Below are 22,230 nucleotides of genomic sequence, written 5' to 3'. Positions count from 1 at the left end.
TGTTTATTCCGGCGTAGAGTGCGTTGCCGTAGTCGAGTCTGCCGGTGACCAGGGCGTGAGTGACTGTCTTTCGGTGTTCGAGGGGGATCCATTTGAAGGTCTTACGAAGGAGGCGGAGGGTGTGGAAGCAGGAAGATGAGACAGAGTTGATCTGGCAGTCCATTTTGAGCTCGGAGTCCAGGATGATTCCCAGGTTGCGTGCGTGGTCTGTGGGGGTTGGCGGGTTTCCGAGGGCGGTGGGCCACCAGGTGTCGCTCCAGGCGTCGGGGTTTGGGCCCATGATGAGTACTTCTGTTTTGTTGGTGTTTAGTTGAAGGCAGCTGTTTTTCATCCATTTGGCGACGGCTTCCATGCCTTCTCGAAAGATGCGTCTGGCGGTGTTGGGCTCGTTGGATAGGGAGAGGATGAGCTGGGTGTCGTCTGCATATGACACGATGTTGAGTCCGTAGGTTCTGACGATGGGGGCAAGTGGAGCCATGTAGACGTTAAAGAGCGTCGGGCTGAGGGAGGAGCCCTGGGGGACTCCGCAGGTGATCGGTGTGGGGTCCGAGAGGAAAGGGGGGAGTCTGACCCCCTGCGTCCTGCCGGAGAGGAAGGAGCAGATCCAGTCGAGGGCCTTGTCCTGGATTCCTGCATCGTAGAGTCTGCGTATTAGGGTGTGGTGGGAGACTGTGTCGAACGCCGCTGATAGGTCGAGGAGGATGAGGGCTACTGTTTCTCCTTTGTCCAGTAAGGTGCGGATGTCGTCTGTTGCGGCGAGGAGGGCGGTTTCCGTACTGTGGTTTTTTCTGAAGCCGGATTGGGAGGAGTCGAGTATGTTGTGTTCTTCAATGAATGTGGCGAGTTGGCTGTTGATGGCTTTCTCGATGACTTTCGCTGGGAACGGGAGCAGGGAGATGGGTCTGTAGTTTTTGAGGTCGGTGGGGTCCGCTGAGGGTTTCTTTAGGAGGGGGTTGACCTCGGCGTGTTTCCAGTCGTCGGGGAACGAGGCGGTTGCCAGGGAGCGGTTGATGGTTTGGCGGAGCATGGGTGCGATGGTGTTGGCGGCTCTGTTGAAGATGTGGTGGGGGCAGGGGTCCGTGGGGGCCCCTGAGTGGATTGACTTCATTGTCTTCAGTGTGTCTTCGGTGGTGAGGGCTGTCCAGTCATCAATCGCTGGTTTCCGGGTGTCGGGGGTGGTTGGTGAGGGTTCAGTGTGTTGGTTGTCTTCGTGGAAGTTGTCGTAGATGCTCTTGATTTTGTGGTGGAAAAAGATGCTGAGTTTGTCGCAGAGGTCTTGTGAGGGAGGGATGTCGGTAGACTCGCTGGTGGGTTGGGCGAACTCCTTGATGATGCTGAAGAGTTCCTTGCTGTTGTGTGCGTGGGTGGAGATTCTGTCTTCAATCGCTTTTTTCCTCGTTTCTCTGATGAGTTGGTGGTGGGCGTTGGTGGCGGCTCTGAAGTTGTTGTGGGCTTCTGTGGATTTGGTGTTTCTCCAGGCCTTTTCAAGGCGGCGGCATGTGCGCCTTGACTCTCGAAGTTCGGTGGTAAACCATCTGGCTTTCTTGGCACGGGTATTGTTATTCTTGAGGGGGGCTATGGTGTTGGTGCTGTCCGAGATCCATCTATGCAGGGTTCAGGCTGCGGTGTTGGGGTCGTCGTTTTCCGCGATGGTTGGGGTGGAGTTGTTGAGTGAGGAGGTGAGCTGGTCATCGGTGATTTTGGTCCAGTTTCTTTGTGGAAGCAGGTGCTGGTGTCTGTGGATGGTGGGTGTTCTGAAGGTGAAGTGGACGCAACAATGGTCGGTCCATGGGAGTTTGGTGGTGTGGCTGAAGGTGATGGAGTTTCCTGTAGTGAAGAGGGGGTCGAGGGTGTGTCCTGCTGAGTGCGTGGGCTCGGTCACGATCTGGCGGAGTCCAATGTTGTGGAGGTTGTCCAGGAGGGATGTGGTGTTGGGGTCCAGTTGATTGTCGAGGTGGAAGTTGAGGTCTCCCAGCAGGGTGTAGTTGGTGGATGCGATGGCCTGCGCGGAGATAATGTCCGTGATGGAGTTGGCGAAGGGTCCGCGGGGTCCAGGGGGTCGGTAGATGAGGGTTCCTTGGAGGGCGGCGGTGGGGCTGGCCAGTATCTTGAAGTGAAGGTGTTCCATCAGTTCTGTGGACTCGTCAGGGAGTGTGCTCAGGCGGAGGCTGGATTTGTGGACAATGGCGATTCCTCCTCCTGGGTGGATGGGGCGGTCCTTTCTGAAGATCTTGTATCCTTGGGGGATAGCGATGGCGATGTCCGGTCCCGAGGTGGTGTTGGTCCAGGTTTCGGTGAAGAATGCTACGTCTGGGGTGGTGCTGTCGAGGAGGTCCCAGATTTCTGTTGCATGTTTGTGGAGGGATCGGACGTTGAGGAGGATGCATTGCAGGGTATTCGGTTTGGTTGTGTTCTTGTGGGCGGGTTGTGCTGGATCCGTGTTCTTGGTGGTGCTGCAGGTGTGCCGGCAGCGGTGACAGCTGAAGGGTCCATGGGTGTCGGCTGGTGATGCTAGCTTGCAGTTGTTGTTGCAGCCTGGGTTGAGTGCGTGGAGTGCTGCTGGGTCGTAGCGTTGGCGGGCGGAGGTCTAGGGTTCCTGGTGCTGGTTGCAGACGGGTCGCAGACGGGCGCAGACGTGCTTGCCTTTGACGCGCCTTCGGTGCACCAGCGGCGCGCCCGCAGCCAGCGGCCGCTGCGCGGCCGCGTAGTGGCCGCCATTAAGTAGGGGTTGGGGAGGGCTGGACAGCTGGGAGGCGGGGAGGGGAGCTGGATTGGGCCGGTCGTGCTGGGGGGGAGGGGCCGCGGGGGCAGCAGCGGCGGGGAAAGGTAAAGGGAGGAAAGAAGGGATAAAGAAAAAAGGGAAAATAAGCAGAAGTAAGGCACAAAAGAGCAGAGATGCAGAAAAGAGCAGAAAGGTGAAAGATAGAAAGGGTAAAAAAAAACGAGTGAAAACGAGTGAAGGAGCAGAGGGAGAGAAAGGGAAAATGGGCAGAAATAAGGCACAAAAGAGCAGAGGTGCAGAAAGGTGAAAGATAGAAAGGGGAAAAAAACGAGTGAAAACGAGTGAAGGAGCAGAGGGAGAGAAAGGGAGAATGGGCAGACATAAGGCGCAAAAGAGCAGAGGTGCAGAAAGGTGAAAGATAGAAAGGGGAGAAAAACGAGTGAAGGAGCAGAAAGAAAGAAAGGAGACAGAGGTCCACTGGACCACCAGGGATGAGGCGCAGGGAAACCTGCGGGTGGAGGAGGGCCTCGATCACCAACACTGAAGAGTGCAGGGGCAGGGGCACCTCACTTAATGGTGGAGCTGCGAGGGTGGGAGAGCAATTTCACTGACAATGAGTCAGTGGTCTTGCTCGCCTGTCCCCGCAGTGGCCGCCATTAAGTAGGGGTCGGGGAGGGCTGGACAGCTGGGAGGCGGGGAGGGGAGCTGGATTGGGCCGGTCGTGCTGGGGGGGGAGGGGCCGCGGGGGCAGCAGCGGCGGGGAAAGGTAAAGGGAGGAAAGAAGGGATAAAGAAAAAAGGGAAAATAAGCAGAAATAAGGCACAAAAGAGCAGAGATGCAGAAAAGAGCAGAAAGGTGAAAGATAGAAAGGGTAAAAAAAAACGAGTGAAAACGAGTGAAGGAGCAGAGGGAGAGAAAGAGAAAATGGGCAGAAATAAGGCACAAAAGAGCAGAGGTGCAGAAAGGTGAAAGATAGAAAGGGGAAAAAACGAGTGAAAACGAGTGAAGGGGCAGAGGGAGAGAAAGGAAGAATGGGCAGAAATAAGGCGCAAAAGAGCAGAGGTGCAGAAAGGTGAAAGATAGAAAGGGGAGAAAAACGAGTTAAGGAGCAGAAAGAAAGAAAGGAGACAGAGGTCCACTGGACCACCTGGGATGAGGCGCAGGGAAACCTGCGGGTGGAGGAGGGCCTCGATCACCAACACTGAAGAGTGCAGGGGCAGGGGCACCTCACTTAATGGTGGAGCTGCGAGGGTGGGAGAGAAATTTCACTGACAATGAGTCAGTGGTCAGTGGTCAGTGGTCAGTGGTCGTGTGAGCCAAGGACACCCTGCACTCCCTTGCCCTATTTATGTGTGTTTTAGGTGTGACCAAAAGACTGTTTTAGCTGTCTCATTAACCTCATGTTTCTTCAAAAATAATACATAATCTTGCTTAGAGAAAATAGGTGTTATGCATCAATTAGACATAGTGTTATTTACATTTAGCCTAGCCCCTCAAAACAGCACGCATACAATTTGACAGTGGATCAGCCCTCATCAGACACTGGCTTTGTTGCCAGTGGTTGGCTCTGCCTAGATGACAACCACTGGTATTTAGGATCTCAGGTAGTCTAAGTAACAGTATTTTCCCTGCTTACTCTGTGTTACTCTGAGTCAAGAGGAGTCCGATCTTGGTAGCTATTTCCTGAATTTCACCCCACAGCAGTTCAACTGCAAGTTCAGACTGCTAGTGCAAATTGAGAAATGAGAATACCAGCAGCTTCACTGACAGTGTTACTCAACCACATCTTTCTTATGCAGAGTGGCAGGCATCACTGCTGCAAGCTTCAAAACATTCCAACCATCTTGATTCAGTAATCTGCATAATATATAATTTTTCACTCTTCCAGGATGGCAGCCCATTGTGAAGCTTTAATGTTTTAATTATTTATTGGATCACTTGTCCTTCACGTTTAGTTGGCATCTTTGTTTCTTTTGCTTTTCTTTATTGTTTTCTTTCTTTATTTTAACGTATGCTTGCACTACAAATACAGCCACCACCTTATTTTTAAGAAGGCACGTGGGACTTTTTTTTGCCAAACCTCTTCCCCGAAAAATTACACAAAGATCTGACTCACAGAGACTGGAGTGTTGGTGCAAGTGTGGATGACAGAGGTTAGAAATCCTCAGTAGACATTCAGGCTTTAGTGTTTCTTAATGTGAATTGTACTAGTGGACAGATGCACCAGATACCAAACCTATGTCTACTATGCTGCCATCTGTCCAAATGAGGCTCCTTCCAAGTGAACAATGTGGTTTTGTATGAGCAGTGTGTTTGTGTGAGTGCAGGATAGTCACCATGTTTGGTGAGTGCATTGTGAGGGGTGTGCCTGTGTGAATGCAGGATGAACATTGTCTTTTGTGAGTGCTGGGTAGGTGGTTTACATGTTGAACATTAAACCTATTTGAATGAAGTGTAAGGCATATGCCTGCGTGAGTGCAGTGTGAGGGATGTGCCTCTCTAAGGGCAACAGTGAGAGTGTGGGGTCCGTGCATGTTATGTCTTTTTGTACATGCTCCTTACAAGGGCTAAACCTATTGGCTTTGGGGATGCTTTTTAGAGTTCTGGCTAATGCAGGGATTTGAAATACAATAGTGTGTGCATGAAAATGGTAGTGAGTTTTGATATGTAAGATGTAGACTTCGTTGAAAGAGGTTAAGGAGTGTAGAGGGCAGCTGACAGACCGAGATTTTGCCTTAGTGAAGGAACCCGGTTGCTTTATTTGCACTAAGGCCCATGGCAACCTGTGTAGGCTTTTGGCTATTGGCCAGCGTTGTGTTGCGTCACAGCATGAGATTGCTCTGCTTGCATAAATTGGTCAGAAAAAAATATTAAATTTATGTTGAGTCATTACATAACAAATATTTCACTTTCCTGATAGAAATATTTCAAAATGTAATCAAATTGTATTTCGTTGACAATTCCAGCAAGTATGTATCATTTATAGAGGAAAAATACGAATTACCACTAGATGGCAGAGCACACTCATCCAATGAATGAAAATAATTTTTCGTTGTTTCTAAAATCAGAAAGGACTTCGTTGCAGTTTGAAATTGTATGTATAACATTGTCAGATGCTAACAATGTGAATTCGTGTAACTCTAAAAGGACAACTGTTTGGGGTGATGTAATTAATTTTGAGGCATTCATGGCAAAATGGTATCGGAAACATTATCTGATTGCACTGTTGATGGTCAGTTAAATTACATAGAGGCAATGTGTGACAAACAATACGAGCGTTGGTATACGTGCTAATTTACAAACATCACGTTAAATCTGGGGCACGACAATCCTGAAGGAGTGAAGACAGCTAATATCACTAAAGATTAATTTATGTTTTCTTTCTTTGGACCTGACGCATACGTATTTTCGGCGTGCAGGTGTGTGCTGCTAAACACTGATCTTTTCTGCTGATGTGTGAATAATAAAACAATACATCCATGCACATACAATCATAAGGGGGCTTTGGACCATTGGTCTGTCTAAGTTACATTATATAAACAACCGAAGAGCGCAACTGATAAACAAAGAGCCATCAATAGATAATCACTTTAAGATGTTAAAAGAACCCTCACTCACCGACCTAGTTGGTGACATGCTTCATCATTGGGTTCCCACCAGAGAGGCCGAGTGCCTCCCTGGTGTGCTACTTCACCTGTTTACAGCAGAGCTGGTTTTTGTGGAGTGTGAATGTGCAATATAGTGAGTGCAAAAAGAAGTGATTTAAAAATGACTTGGTTTTATCCCCCCCCCCCAAAAAACTTAATTGGCAAAAAAACAGGCATACATAAAAAGGATATCTAGTTCCTGGTTAATTATACTAGAAGTATCCTTAGGTGAAAAATAAAAATGGTCAACATGTTTCTGCCTCTAAGACATTGACGAGGCATTCATCAGGACCAAACCACCCCGGCGGTGGGCACACGCTAAGGCGCACCCTGACCGTTGGTAGTAAAAAGATCCGGGATAGCTCACGGTTTCTAAGTCAATGTCTTCAGGATTTCTGAAAACTGGATAATTGTGAAGCGTGGATTGGCCTCACAGCATGGGTCCAAGGGGGGGCGGTAGCTTGTAGTCACACATTTGTCAAAGCGACGCGCCCATAGGATTCCTACAAACTCCCTGCACAAGGACCTCGACGATCTTGTGCTGGGAGTTTGTAGGAATCCTATGGGCTCGTCGCTTTGACGAATCTCTCATCACATGTGCACATGCAAATGATTTGAGTGTGCTTCATTGTCATGGCTTTTGTACCAGACCTTTAATTTTCATTTCCTTTCTTGTAGATCACAGTTTTTTAAATTTCCTTCTCTTTTTATTGTGTTTGTGTGTTTTTTGGGGTGCACAGACAGTGCAATGGGGCCACTTATGTGCACTTCATCTGCAGTGCTCCACACCTCAGTAGGCTCAACTGGTGGACATCAAAAAATGGTATTGTATATTGCGTTTCATTGTTTCACCTATCCAGGTTGGTAGTTATATTTAGAAACTGTATGTTTGCCATCTTGGATTCGTGCAGCAATGATATGCTATGCACAATACCATTCCAAGATGGTGGCCCACTACTGTTTATTAATTGTACTTCTTCTTTGTTCCAAATGCACGCCACTCACATGTACGGGATACCATTTTTTATTTTTACTGCTCTTCTTTTTTAATTTGATTTCATATGCTTGTTTTTGTGTGTGTGCTTTATTGTAGACGGGTGCCAGTGGGTAAATATAAGAACGACTCAGTAGGTACATGAACTGATGCAGGAGTTCAAGGATGAGTGACAATGTGCATGTATGATGTGTCATTCAGTGCCTAATATGACCAGTGATTCAGGAGGCACTTTCATTTATAAGCCAGACCTGTTGTCATTGCCAATGCTTGCATGACTTTGAAAGCTTTGAGCTTCATGATTCTTGCTAGGTTTAATAAAGAAAATTGCCTAAAATTGTCAGGCGGTTGACTTTGGCACATCTCACCCCTCTAAAGAAAACTTAAAAGAGCATAATTGCATTATCAAGAGTCCTCCCTAAATAATATGGGGAATTTTCTTTTGAAAGGCAAAGCAACCATAAAAAAAATTAGACACATATATTCATTACCCTCATGAAGCTCATTGTAGTGGCATCTTGTTCTACAAGCTGCACTTGGTGTTGTCCTGGGAGGGAGGGGGAAAGAGTAGGCAGAAATGTGACAGAGAAGAGTTGCATTGTAATGAAGTCTGCCAGTAACTTATTAGCCAACTCCTGGTTTGACCCACTTCCTTGTCATTCTTCAACAAGTGAGGATTTCATAAGCAGTAGAAATACAGAATAAACATGAGTAACAGACAGTAATACTTATCTATGATTACACTAGGGCGTTAAGTGGGCCGGTCTTACCGGGTCTGAGCACAATCAGTTTTTTAAAGTGGCCTCAAAACGGGTCTCTATCGGGCTCTGTTATGTGCCCTGGCACAGGCGGTCAGTTTTTTTCCAGACTGCAGTAACAGAAGGCACATCGATGTGTGCTGCTCACACTGCTCACTTATCACTAGTGTGCACTGCTCACACTGCTCACTTCTCACTAGTGGAGAAGTTACAGCATGACGACACGCCAGGTGAGCATTGTAGGGGAAGGGAAATCCTTTCAAGAGAGTTATTTTTTCTCTGGATTTCCCTTCTCTTTTTGAAACTCAGGAGCAGCAGCATTGTCATGGTGTCACCAGGGCTTTAAATTGAAGCTTTTTCAATATAATATATACAAGCCGTAGTTGCTTAATATTTATCTTATGCAACTAACAACCACTGACAAAGTGAATAGTCCTGAATAGTAGGTATGATGGTACTTGCTGAATCATATATCTGGATGCAATGACAGAAACAGCAAAATACAAGTCAGGCGGCACACTATGCTAAACACATTTTTAGCTTATGTGTTTTAAGCCACGCCCTTAATTACATTGGTCATGCCCCTTTGAGAGGCTTCCCCCCAGTTTTTACATCCCACTTAAAGCCCTGGATTACACAATCTTTCCAGAGACAGTCAATTACACACCACCAGTCAAATAGGTCAGATGGCAAACTACTTAAAATAAGCTGTTCATTTTCTATAAAAGTATAAGGATAAGAAGACTCTTTTATGAAAGTGTCATATTGGTTGTTGAAATATTTAACGGTATGATGTGGGCAATTCCAGGAATATTTTGGTTTTATTTCAATAACCCTTTTACTCACTTACATGAACACACAACTTACATTTGTCTCTTTTTTCCTAAAGAATTATTATGTGTGAATTCTCATAGGCATATAATATTTGTCTTAAAAATGTCAATATCATGTGGTAGCCCCCCATTACGATGCAAGTCGGTGAATAGATGCATCCTTGCATGTTGTGTCAGGTCAAAGGACTGAATTCTTGTAGAAGTGTATGAGTGCTCGGTATGCCCAAATCTTGTTGGCCCAATAGGTGGCACTGCATTGTACATAGTCTACAGAGGCCAGGGTACGTGTAGGAGCATGCACAGGGTCTATGTGTATGTGGCTGTAGTGTATATGATTATCTGCGTGAGACACAGGTTCTGCCTGAAGAGAGTCTTTACACAATCTTTACTGAAAGTCTGAGTCAGCTTGACTTCCTACAATTGAAGCAGAGAGGAGAACTAGCAACGGGACAGAAGAATTTGCTGATGTGGCATAGAAAGCATAGGACCCATGTCTGGTCACATGCTTGGCCACTTAAGGTGTTACATCAAACACACAAAAAGCAATGGGTGGAATGCTTGCAAATAGTCTAACCACTGGCAATCGCTTGGGTAGTATTCTAGCCCATTGTTTTTTGTGGTTTATCCATGAAGCTACCTGGGATTAGACCCAGCCATATGCAAATCAACGTTGGGCCTTCTCCAGTGAGAACTGCCAAGCCAACTCCTCTTCAAAACGGAACACCAGCCACCTAATACCAGTTTTGCCTTATTGAGCTTCTTCAGTCATGGTGCTGCTTCGCTCTAGTGGCAAAGTGAGCACTGGGGCCCACAACTTGGCATACCTTTCATCACTTAGGTCATTACATTCAAACATGCAACAAGTGATGGGTGGGATGCTTGCAAATAACCTAACAACTGGCAATCACTCGGCGTTACATTGGTTTTACCACTCACGCCACCTCACCCAGCCATATGCAAATCAGCCTTTATCCTGCTCCAGTGGGAACAAAACAGCCCGAACTGCCAAGTTAGATCCTCTCCGAACCAGAACACAACCAGCCAAAGACCAGTTTTTGTCTAGTTGGGCCTCTTAATTCGGGTGCAGCTTGTTTCCAGTGGCAAACTGAGCACAGCACCCACGTTTGGTCATAGCATTTGTCATATAGTGTGTTACATTAATTGCACAGACAGGGATGAGAGGAAATAGTCTAAACAATGGCAGTGCACAGGATAACATTCCAATCCAATGTTCTTTTGCTCATGATTCACCCCCAGATTTTACCCTGCCATATGCGAGAGGTGGACATGGGATATTAAGCCTCACTGAATCTATGTTGAGGGCTCCCCGAAGAACAGTGGAATCATATTCTAGACGAAAAAAAGGAATAATGGATCTAGCAAGATGATCAGTATGCAAATAAATACCTTGCATGGCGCGCCTTTTATGGTCGTATTGCTATATGTAAAAGGTGGAAGGGAAAACGTAATATGTCCCTATTTGGCACTGTGAGATCTGCATTAGCATTGTGGGGAGTCTGCCTCTCACTAGGGAGCTATTGCAATAGGAAACATATGGCTTTTGTGATTGAATGTGTTTACTATTCAGACATCAATAAACTCCATATTCTTAGGCATCTCTTCTGATGAATTGCACACCAGATTATCCTTGAGCATAAAAATGTGCCTTGCCCTTACGAACAATTTGAGGCCATTTTGTATGTATTTGGTAGAGTGGCACCTATATCAGAAATGTTCCAGTAAGGTGTTTGAACACATTGTAGAAGATTTTTACAAGCTATTTCAGGATATTTTGATAATTAATTTCTCCCCTCTGTAATAGCCACGATACTCATCATTGCTTGCTGATTCCAAATGGAAATCTAGGACCATGTGGCAGTGAACCTCTCCTCTGCTCCACTCCTTCCTGTGTCGTACATTACAAAGGAGACCATCCACTTAGGGAGTTTAAATCAAAAGGAGATGTGCTGTGGCAACAGCCATGTTTTGCATTGTGGGACCCATGGGCTAGTACTTTTGTTCCTAGCTTTCGGTCATGTGGCCATCTACTTTGTGGCACTGGAATCAGCGTTGGACTGGCTAATAGGGCAATCAGGCATTGCCCAATGGACTGGTCCAACAGATCAGTGTGCGAGCTGTTTTTTAGCAGTTTTTGGGCCTGTTTTATGACCAAGCGGGCTGGTTTTTACTGTTGATTTCCCTAATATTGCCACAAACAATGCCTGCAGAAAATACACATGCATGCTGCCTCCCACCTCTTGCAAAATAACTATACAGCATGTCTTTTCAAGTTCAAAACTGGCCTGATTTGCAAATGTAAGACACTTTTATTTATCTCTCTGGTTCGCCAACAGGAGCTGCTTTTATTCTGATGCCCAGGCTTATTTTTTGGCCCAATCCAAACCTGACTTGAATCACATTACAACTGCTGACAGCATTCCACATCTGCCCTTTCATTATGCGAGGAGACTTTTGTAGGAAGGTGGATACCTGACTATGGTTACCCCATATTTTTTGCCGAGTGTTTAGCTGGTTTTCGACTTAGTTGGCCTGGGATCCTGCTAATCAGGGCCCCAGGCTATCTGCTCTCTCTTTAAAATGGACTCCATGTACCCTAGGTACATCTCCTCCAAATGGATACTGGGTCACCTTATGAGCCCCTGTACAGTGTACTATAGGTACCCAGGGCATAGGTGCATCCAAGGCCTACCAGGGGCTGCAGCATGTATTATGCCACCCCTGGCTGGCCACTAAGCATGGGCGAATTTTGCGAATCTCGCGTTCGCGAATTTTGCGGATTTGCGAACTCGCAATCCGCAAAATCCGCGAATTCTTGCGAATTTTTTTTTTTTGTGTTCGCAAGGATTTCTGCCAGTTCGCGAGGGTTTCGTACCAGTTCGCAATTGCGAACTTACATTTCGTCGCGCAACGGTCGCGAATTATGTTGTTTCTACGTCTGGTTCATCATCACAGGTTCCCAGCACCCTCTGTTTCACCACTGCAACCCTCTGTTACATCAATGCCACCCTCTGGTTCATCATTACTGTAGATTATGGGGGGGAAAAGCAAGCACACCAGCCCTGCTTCAACTGAGATGAATTAATTTGGGGTTAGTTTATTAATGTGTCACTGTTTTAAAATTCCAGTCTGGCACCTGCTTCCTTATCTGCAATTTTGCTTTCTGTTGCAGTGCATTTTTTTTCCCCAGGACCTTCTTTGTGGCCTACTTGTAGCTATTGTATGAGCGTGCTGTGAGGGTCAGAGCAGGGTCATACAATTGTTGCAACTAGCAACTGAATTCTGGAGGGGCCCCAGTCAGGAAGCACTACCGGGAATTGTTACTAATGATGAGTTTGAACTCTTGCCCCTGCCGAGTGCTTTCAGTTTTGAAAAACTCGTTTTTCTGCAATTTCGCGGGGTTCGCGGGGTGCGAACACGCGCAAGATCGGATTCGGAAGCCGCAAATTCGTGCGAATATGCAATTTGTTTTTTTTGCGGCGTGTTAGTTGGCAAGGTTTTGTGCGTTTTTGCGAGCCGCTCGTAGCGCAAGACGCGAAGTTACCCTCGCGGTCGTTCAAGGGCGCAGCCATCTTGTTTGCCTGATGTATTTCCGTTTCCGGGCGCGAAGTGTAATCTCGCAAAGTCCGCGGCTTGCCAGTACAGTCTTGCGCGTGTTCGCAAGGAAAATCTCGCGCGAACTTACCCGCGCGGTCGTGAACGGGCGCGGCCATCTTGTTTCTCATTCATTGCTATGGTTCTGGGCATGGTCTTTGTATCCTCTGTCAATCTCTGCCATCCTTTGCTTGTTTGAAGTTTTTTTTGATCTATTTTACTTATTATCTATCCCTCTATTTTTCTAGCCCTATATTTTTGTGTTTACTGCTACTTTTGGTTATTTTTAAACTACTTTTGTAAACTCTTTTCTTTTCTTCTCTTCCCTATTCTATTTTCTTTATTCCTTTCCGCCCAGACCATGGTGAAGGGAGCCGGGAAGCATCCCGAGAAGGGGAAGGGTCCCGCACCCCGTGTCCGGCTCCCGTGCGGGCGTTTGAGGGGGGAGCTAGTGATGCCACGGGAGATCTTTACCCCGGAGGAGGTGGCCCAACTCATTTTTTATGTTCAGCGCCGCCTCCCCAGGACCATCATGGGAGGCGGCAAGATCAGTGCCGGGTACGGGGCCCGGGAGCACCGAAAGCGGTGGGAGAAGGTGTGCCAGGCCATTTACCACCACTCTCGGGTCTGGCGCACCTACAACCAGGCCACCCACCGCTGGACGGATGTCCTGACCCGTGAGCGAGATCTGCTCGACCTCCTTGGCCTTGAGATCCCCGGGCTTGGTGAGTAGTAGTAGCTATGTCTTTACTACTATGTTTTCTCCTGCTGTGTTATTATATTGCAAATTTTTGTTTTTTACCAAGAGCAATAATGCTGCTCATTACATTGTAGGTAAATTTTATTTCAAAATCTTCTGTGCATTTCAGGTACACTGCTCTCCTTCTTCTCAGTAGTGTTGCTACTATGCTTATTTGTTTTAGATTTTGTGTTCATTTCATTGGCCTGTGAAATTATGTATGAGTGTAGTTGAAAGAACTGCGTAATGCTACACACTAAGGTTCAGATTTTTAATTACCGGCGCATCCCTGCAAAGTTGCAGGGATGCGCCAGTAATTGTGCGTCACGCCACCATCACCCATGGTGCGCCGTATTTACAATGCGGCGCGCCATGGGCCCAAAACGTCACCAAAGCGTTACGCATCTGTGCCGTAAAGGCGGCGCATTGCTGGAGTTGCGTCGCAACGATGGTGCAGCTCCATCAATGCTCTGGGGTGCCCTATCTCCCCAATGCTGCGTCAAGCCGTACGTCTGCTTCAAGCAGGCGCAGGGTTTGAGTCACGCATCATTGTCCTCAAAGTGACTGATTGAAATCTTGTAGATTTCCCTCAGCCAGTTTTAGGATGCGTTCCTGCGCAGGAACGCCCTCCCTTGCGCCGGAACACCCCTATTGGCGCAGGGCTTTACAACGTGATGCATCTCCCAGATGCGTCACGTTGTTAATATACGCCGCACCATTGCGCCTCTTTTGTGCTGTCGCTGCGTCACAAAAGTCACGCAACAATGGAGCAAAAGAGCCGCAAGGGCCTTCTAAATCAGCCCCTACAGACTCAAGTCCAGTCCTTCCTTTGTACACATGGCGATAAGAAGAAATAGTGGTGGTGGATTAATAGTTTGAGTATTTTAATGACTGGTGAATGTAGTAGGAAACTTTAGTGTTGTCGCTGATCTTCAATCACAATGGACTTTGGCTGTCACTTTGCGTGCTGCGGACTGCTGCCTGCCAATCCTAGGCAAACCTTTTTAGTACTTTGTTTAGTGAGTTACATAGGGTAGTTTCCAATTCGACGGTCCGCAAATCAAGCAATACTAAAGTAATGACGTAGTCGACCACATGAGATTGGTCAATAATATATCCCGTGGAGTCGTTCCCTATTTGCTATTTCGCAAAAATATTTTGTTACTTTGTTAGTTCTTTTTTAAATGTTTGATTTGGTTGAGAAATATCATCCATGTTTTCTGTTTTTCTTTCTTTCATGTTGTACATCAGCTTCCCCCAGGGGCAAGAGGAGGACACAGGAGGAGGAGGAGGAGGGTGCTGTTGTCGATGCAGGCCAGGACCGGGCAGTCGAGGGCTCCTTTGCTGGCCCCAGTAAGTTTTAATTTTAATATAGAGTACTTATTTTTTCCTAGCGTTCCTCATTCGATTTTTTCTAAATCGTCTTTGATCTTCTTGTAGACAGGATCTAAATTCTTATCCTGCCTCGACTATGACTCTGTGTGGTATTACTAGATTATTCTTATTAGTCTGTCTGTGTAGCTAACTAAGATTGCACATTTGGCATTTCCATTGGACTCCCATTCTAGTCAGCAATAGCTCTATGCACTGAGTGTAGTCCTCTGGGATTGTCCATAATGTCTTTTCAAGTATTCTAAATGTTTATGCTTTGACCATTGCCAACAATAAAAAGGTGAATGACCACCACCAAGAAATAATAAGATACTACTTTACTTTTGGTTTGGATAGGAGGACAATCCATTCTACTACTGTTGCAGGGACAAATCTGCACAAACAGAACTATGGACACTAAATAATGCATCGCTTAGCTTATCAATTATAATAGGTGCTGTAACTGTTAGACTTTCCACATACCTCAGTGATAACAGACTTTGTAGTTGAACCCCCAATCTCCTTACTGACTAGATAGTGTGGCAGAGTCATTTAGCTCCCAAAGTCACCGATGGCAGAGGCACGGACTCATGCTTGCAAAAATTCGAAAACCTTTAGCTCATCCACTCTAGTCTGGAGGACCAAAAACCACAGAGTCTATTTAAGTTTAAAAGCTTTATTAAAAGTAAACACATTTATTAAATTCAAGTTTGTCATAAAAGTGAACGTGTAACTGAAAATGGAAAAGTGCTTAGTGCTGACGATTAATTGGACACATTTCTTGTGGTCGAGCCGAGCTCTCACCTGGTTTGAACTTGATCCTGCTCGTGTTCTTAGAAGTCAAGGTTCTGTCTGTTAGGAGAAAAAGTGGTGCGTGTTAAAAAGTAAAAAGCAAACATTCATCAGTTGTGCCAAAAAGTGCAGCAAGACAACAGCCTTCCCTGGAAAAAGGGACATTTTTACTCTAGAGTACACAGTCAAAAATTATTAAATTGTACACTTTTTTTCACATTTCTTTCTTCCTCCTAGACCAAATATTATATAGTAGTGAGTGGTGTATTCTAACATTATTAAATGTACTTTGTAGGTGGAACATCTGAAGACGGGGCCAGCGCGGAGGTGGTGGTGGCATTGGACGAGGAGGACAACTCTGGGGAGGAGGCGGTGCAAGTGCCGACAAGGACATGCCTGTGAGGGTTCACACGGTGGTGGCGGGCAGAGGTAAGCTATACATTCCTTAGTCATTGAGATTGAAGACTGCAGAGTGTGCTTTCTGCACGGGTGTATTATAAAAAAAGCAGGTAGTAGCCTCCTCTAAATGTACTTCGACTTAGCTGTGAAGTTTTTGGCGAGAAGAATCCCAATCAGATCTGAGGTGAACTTGATGGATGGGATGAACGAAAAGCGAAAGAAGGGTGTAAGTGTGGAAGCACGAGAAATGTAATGATGACTGGCAAAGAAGAATGATATGTGTTTGCTTGGTCCCCGAGGTGGCTGGGAAGGTAAGAAAATGGTATGGTGCATGGCTGGGTGAATGATGAAGCAAGGATGGGTGGAAGGAGAACAGCCTGGGTGGGTGAGACAGAAACTGTATGTGTGCAATATACTTTGAATGGATGGATGCCTGGATCATTCATGGTACTATCTGACTCTTAGATAGCATATGTGAATCTAGAGAGAGTAGACGGTCACTGGATGAACTAAGTGTTACTTTGAAGAGCATGTAACACCGCACCCGCACGTCCGTTCCAGTGTAGGAAAGGCAAGGAAAAGAAGTTGTAACGTTGTCCAAAGACTACCATGAATAGTAGCAGTAGTTTGTATTGCAACTGCAAGCACAGCATATATCCAGTTATTACGGTGGACACTCCCTACCTCCCTTAATAACTTTAGTTTAGTAGTAGTACGTCATTCATGTGTGGGGGTATCACTGTTCACTCAATAATAAGCAAAGCACCTAAAGTCATCCCATATGTCATCAAATACATCCCATGTGAAGTGATAGATAATCAGATAATTTAGCTTCTTCATTTTCCTTTTCTAATACTCATTTGCACTGTAGGGTGAAAGCTAAATTAATTAAGCAGTAGCCCTTTTAACAGAGTATTCTCAGTGCCACCCGTAATAGAAAAGTAAGAGCTTCACCACCTGCATGTACTGGACCGGTACAGTAACGCAAGTCTGTCTCACTCACCATGGTGTGCGTCTGTTTTTCTCGGGTGCAAGTTCACTGCGCTGGCATTATGCCGTCTTGCATAAGATAACGTACCAATTTTCCTAAACAAGAGAGAAGAAGAAGAATAAGAGTGGTGTACTGTCATAGTCGACTGTAATAGAAGTCCATAGTGCTCGTAGAATTTGTTCCTTAAACTCCCACTAATGTTAGAGCAAGGATGAAGAAGTCGGAGGTTACATAGATACTGTCCTCAATAGTTATGCACTGTGCTTTCAATTTGCTACTTGTACTGTGACAACTTTCTGCTCAATCATTTTGTGTTAATCTTAAGGAGCATTGGTTACAGACTATGTCTTTCTTTTTTCATGTAGTTGCTCCTTCCAAATCCAAGACACCATCAAGGAGGAACGAGCTGGCTCGAATGGCCCGGCAACGGAGGCTGGATGCCACTGTTGCTGAATATCGGCGGCTGGTGGCCCTGGAGGAGAAGGAGACGCAGTCTGGTACAACAACAACGTCCACTGGGACAGCTGCATCCTCCTCCGTGCGGGCTGCCAGCCAGCGCAGTGCTCCAGCGGTACGGAGCCGGGCTACCAAAGCCAAACGCCACCGCCCAGCAGCAAAGAAAGCAGCTGCCCCTCACAGGATTTGCAAGGCACACCGGCGCCGCTTATCCCTCAGACTGTCCTACCTGGAGCAGGAGGTCCATAATTATAAGAACGTGGTGGAGGGCCTCCGCTTCGAACTTGCCACCCTCCGCAAGGAGCATGATGCCCTGGCTGCTAATTCCAACAGCACCCTGCCATGGTGTCCCTTGCCCCTTTTTTAGAGACTTTTGGGGGGTGGGAATTGGGAGTTGTGATTTTTGGGGACTTTTGAAGGACAATCGTTGGGGTTAGGGAGGGTCTTGCGGGAGATTCTTTTGTTAGGGCTATAAAAATATACTTTTTGAAACTTTATCTGACCATACCTGTTTTTTACTGCTTTTGAGTCTGGTTGGTGGGGGTTTAACATAACAGTAAGTTTGTTTTCCTGAATAGTCCTAGGACTTTAGTAGTACTACCATCAATTAAATCTCTCGTCTCTCCTAATACTCCATTATACTACCTCCAACCAAACGCCTATCTTACCTGTAATTTCTGTTTGCAAGTAGGGCTAGGCCCAGGGCTGGCTCCACGGGAAACAGCAAATAAGGTTGGCAATCCTGGGCGGATAAAATTTCCTCATAGCGGTGGTACTAGTGGTGTGACACAGTGGCAGTTGCTTGCCTATGAAAAAAAAGAAAATGAAATCTGGTTTGTCCTCCTGAGCAATACAAAGGTACAATACAGAATATAGCAGGTGACAGAAGTACACTAGAACAGTGCCACATTGTAGCCTAACAAATGTTAAAGTATAACTAATTCGGTTGAAGTTCTTTGACATTAGCCATGGGTCTTTGTCAAGCAGAGTAAGAATATATCCTCGGATTTCTTCACCAGCCTGTTGCTATCACCTTATCCTCCCCAGCAAGTGTGTGGATTTATTGCTGTAATTTAGTCACACATCAATCAAAACCACACAGCCCGGGGGAAGAGGGTTAGGGTTTGAAAAATGGATGGGTACGGGGGTTTTTGGGAAAGGTTTTGGGAGACAAGAAAAAGTAGCACAGCATGGACAAACAAATGTGAACATAAACAAATCTTTGGGTACAAACCTATCCATCAATCTTTGAAAGTGCATACACTACTGCATGCATGTCAGTTAAAAGTAAGTAGTACTTTCGACAACTGTGGAAGAAAGAATGCGACAGTACAGGGCGTGGGTGGAAATATTGATAACTATATTCAACATAAGGTCTCTGTAGCCAGATACCTGAGAGCCTTGCTGGTCACTATAAATCCATTCACAACAACACTCAATGGGGTTGGTCTGGAAGGTATAGTAGATAGAAAAGGAGAAATTGCTTTTTTTCTAGGTGTCCCCTCACTCACCAGGGTTGCCCCTTGGTGACATGCTTCATCATTGGGGCCATCCCAGTCCTCTACGGGCTGGGGCGTGCTGCGACTTGCGAATTACGTAGGAGCACTTACAAATGACTATGTGTGGTGCAGATGTGATAGTGGAGTGGACTAAGTGATGTGTTAAGGGATCAATTTAGAAGCAGAGAGAGATCCAAGAAATGCAGTCACAGTCAGAGAAAAAGGCAAGGGATACTGTATCTATGTGGTTGTAGTGGTCCTGTTGGAAGTGGTAAGTAAGTTGCCTGCAGAAACAAAATCCTCCTTTTAGCGGCACTCCTCCATTGCAGCCGACGCTTCGTCCATCGATGTTGGTCACCAGAAGACACCCTGTAAAAAAAAGCACAGCATAGACAAACAATGGAACATAAACAATTCTTTGGGTACAAACCTATCCATCAATCTTTGAAAGTGCATGCACTACTGCATGCATGTCAGTGAAAAGTAAGTAGTACATTCGACAACTGTGGAAGAAAGAATGCGACAGTACAGGGCCTGTGTGGAATTATTGATAACGATATTCAACATAAGGTCTCTGTACTTAGCCAGATACCCGAGAGCCTTGCTGGTCACTATAAATCCATTCACAACAACACTCAGTGGGGTTGGTCTGGAAGGTATAGTAGATAGAAAAGGAGAAATTGCTTGTTTTCTAGGTGTCCCCTCACTCACCAGGGTTGCCCCTTGGTGACATGCTTCATCATTGGGGCCATCCCAGTCCTCTACGGCCTGGGGCGTGCTGCGACTTGCGAATTACGTAGGAGCACTTACAAATGACTATGTGTGGTGCAGATGTGATAGTCGAGTGGACTAAGTGATGTGTTAAGGGATCAATTTAGAAGCAGAGAGAGATCCAAGAAATGCAGTCACAGTCAGAGAAAAAGGCAAGGGATACTGTATCTATGTGGTTGTAGTGGTCCTGTTGGAAATGGTAAGTAAGTTGCCTGCAGAAAAAAAATCCTCCTATTAGCGGCACTCCTCCATTGCAGCCGACGCTTCGTCCATCGATGTTGGTCACCAGAAGACACCCTGTAAAAAAAAGCACAGCATAGACAAACAATGGAACATAAACAATTCTTTGGGTACAAACCTATCCATCAATCTTTGAAAGTGCATGCAATACTGCATGCATGTCAGTGAAAAGTAAGTAGTACATTCGACAACTGTGGAAGAAAGAATGCGACAGTACAGGGCCTGTGTGGAATTATTGATAACGATATTCAACATAAGGTCTCTGTACTTAGCCAGATGCCCGAGAGCCTTGCTGGTCACTATAAATCCATTCACAACAACACTCAGTGGGGTTGGTCTGGAAGGTATAGTAGATAGAAAAGGAGAAATTGCTTGTTTTCTAGGTGTCCCCTCACTCACCAGGGTTGCCCCTTGGTGACATGCTTCATCATTGGGGCCATCCCAGTCCTCTACGGCCTGGGGCGTGCTGCGACTTGCGAATTACGTAGGAGCACTTACAAATGACTATGTGTGGTGCAGATGTGATAGTCGAGTGGACTAAGTGATGTGTTAAGGGATCAATTTAGAAGCAGAGAGAGATCCAAGAAATGCAGTCACAGTCAGAGAAAAAGGCAAGGGATACTGTATCTATGTGGTTGTAGTGGTCCTGTTGGAAGTGGTAAGTAAGTTGCCTGCAGAAAAAAAATCCTCCTATTAGCGGCACTCCTCCATTGCAGCCGATGCTTCGTCCATCGATGTTGGTCACCAGAAGACACCTGTCCACTGCCTGCCTGATGCTGAATTGTGGCTCGCTACTGTGAAGCCTGACTCCATCCTTTTTTCCCCATTGCAGAGACTGAAACCCGGCCTGTAATTATTCAACGAAAAACAGGAAGTGATATAATATTACAACACCACTGATAAATAAATATAAGGTATGTAGGCTGTGGAGTGCAAAAAGTCACAATTTGATTTTCCTAGTAGACAGTACAATATTTTTGAAAGTGCGTACTCTGAGTCACCTTTTGAAGGATAAATAAGTATGGGCAAATTAATGTAGCGGATCTTGCCCCTCAAGCTAGGTGTACTGTAAACTGTGTTTTAGAACAAAATTAGATCTTCCTAGCAGTGCTCCCACCCAGACCCTTACTAAAGCCAGTCACAAAAATGTAGAAGACCCCCAATCAAATCTCAAAAAACGAGGCCTAGCAGAAAACTGGTGACAAAACTTACTTTGAAAGTAAAAGTAGGCCGAAGTACCCCCTTCCTAATTACCCATTACCCACCGTGGATTGCATTCAAACCACTTGCAAGCAACCAAGGAAAAGTAGCCATAGCCAGCATCGCTCCAAGACTCAAAATCCCCCCCACTCAAACACATGCAATAGAAATACTGCTAACCCTAACGAACCCTAAGTTAAGAATAGTGGCAAAGGCTTTCTTTAACTATGCCAAATCCCCCCTTTCCCACCATGGATTTTCTTCAAATGACTTGCAACCAAAATTACACATTCTCACGAGTGCTCTAAGACCCCAGAACTCAGATGGAAAAATCTAGAACACCCCGAAACACATGCAATCCTGCTGCTAGGGCTAACCCTAACGAACCCTAAGTTACAAAAAGTGCCAAAAGGCTTTTCCGCGAGGATTTTGTCCCAACCACTTCTACCCGGTATTAGACCTTCCCAGGAATGCCCCAAGACCCGCCAACCCACCCGCCAAGAAGCATAACACCCCCAAACAGGCCAAAAGCAAAATCTCATACTTGCAATATTTCTGGGCCTTCGGTCCAAACGCACTGCGTAGCTAGGCCATAAGTCGGGGTTGCCACGACGGATTTCCTGAAAAGCAAATGCAATCAAGATTAGAGTGTCCCAGCAGTGCTCCCAGACCACGAAACTCACCCACAAACAGACGGAAGCCCCCCCTAAGAGCACCTCAAAGGCAAGCAAGTCATCAAAAACACAAAAAAATTTCCGCCTGGGATTTGGTCCAAAACACTTTTATCCGGTATTAGAGCTTCCCAGCAATGGCCCCAGAGCCGTCAACCCAGGAGAAAACGAGTAGAAGACCCCCAAACAGCCAAAGAGCAAAAGTACAAAAATGGGGACTTAGTCAATTTTTCACAAATTTCCCAAATCACTCCGCGCGCGCTCTGCAGCTAGGCCCTAACTCCCCTCTGCCACCATGGATTTGCTTCAAACCTCTTGCAAAGTAAAGTATATATAGCCAGCAGTGCTCCCAGACCACGAAACTCACCCACAAACACCAGGAAGCCCCCCAAACAGGCCCCCGAAAACGCTACATTGAGCAAAATGTCCGAAATAGCCCAAAAAAAAAAATCGGCCTGGATTTTGTCCCAACCACTTCTACCCGGTATTAGACCTTCCCAGGAATGCCCCAAGACCCGCCAACCCACCCGCCAAG

The 22,230-nt window shown here is 46.1% G+C and overlaps 1 protein-coding gene across 1 annotated transcript in view; it reads left to right on the top strand.

Annotated features, from left to right (window-relative positions):
* The window catches only part of FAM107A (family with sequence similarity 107 member A), an 850,316-nt gene that overhangs the window by 143,424 nt on the left and 684,662 nt on the right, over positions 1–22,230 (top strand). The window lies entirely within an intron of this gene.

This window comes from Lissotriton vulgaris, chromosome 9, assembly GCF_964263255.1.
Source record: "Lissotriton vulgaris chromosome 9, aLisVul1.2, whole genome shotgun sequence".
NCBI lineage: Eukaryota > Metazoa > Chordata > Amphibia > Caudata > Salamandridae > Lissotriton > Lissotriton vulgaris.
This window is presented reverse-complemented; position numbering and strand designations above follow the sequence as displayed.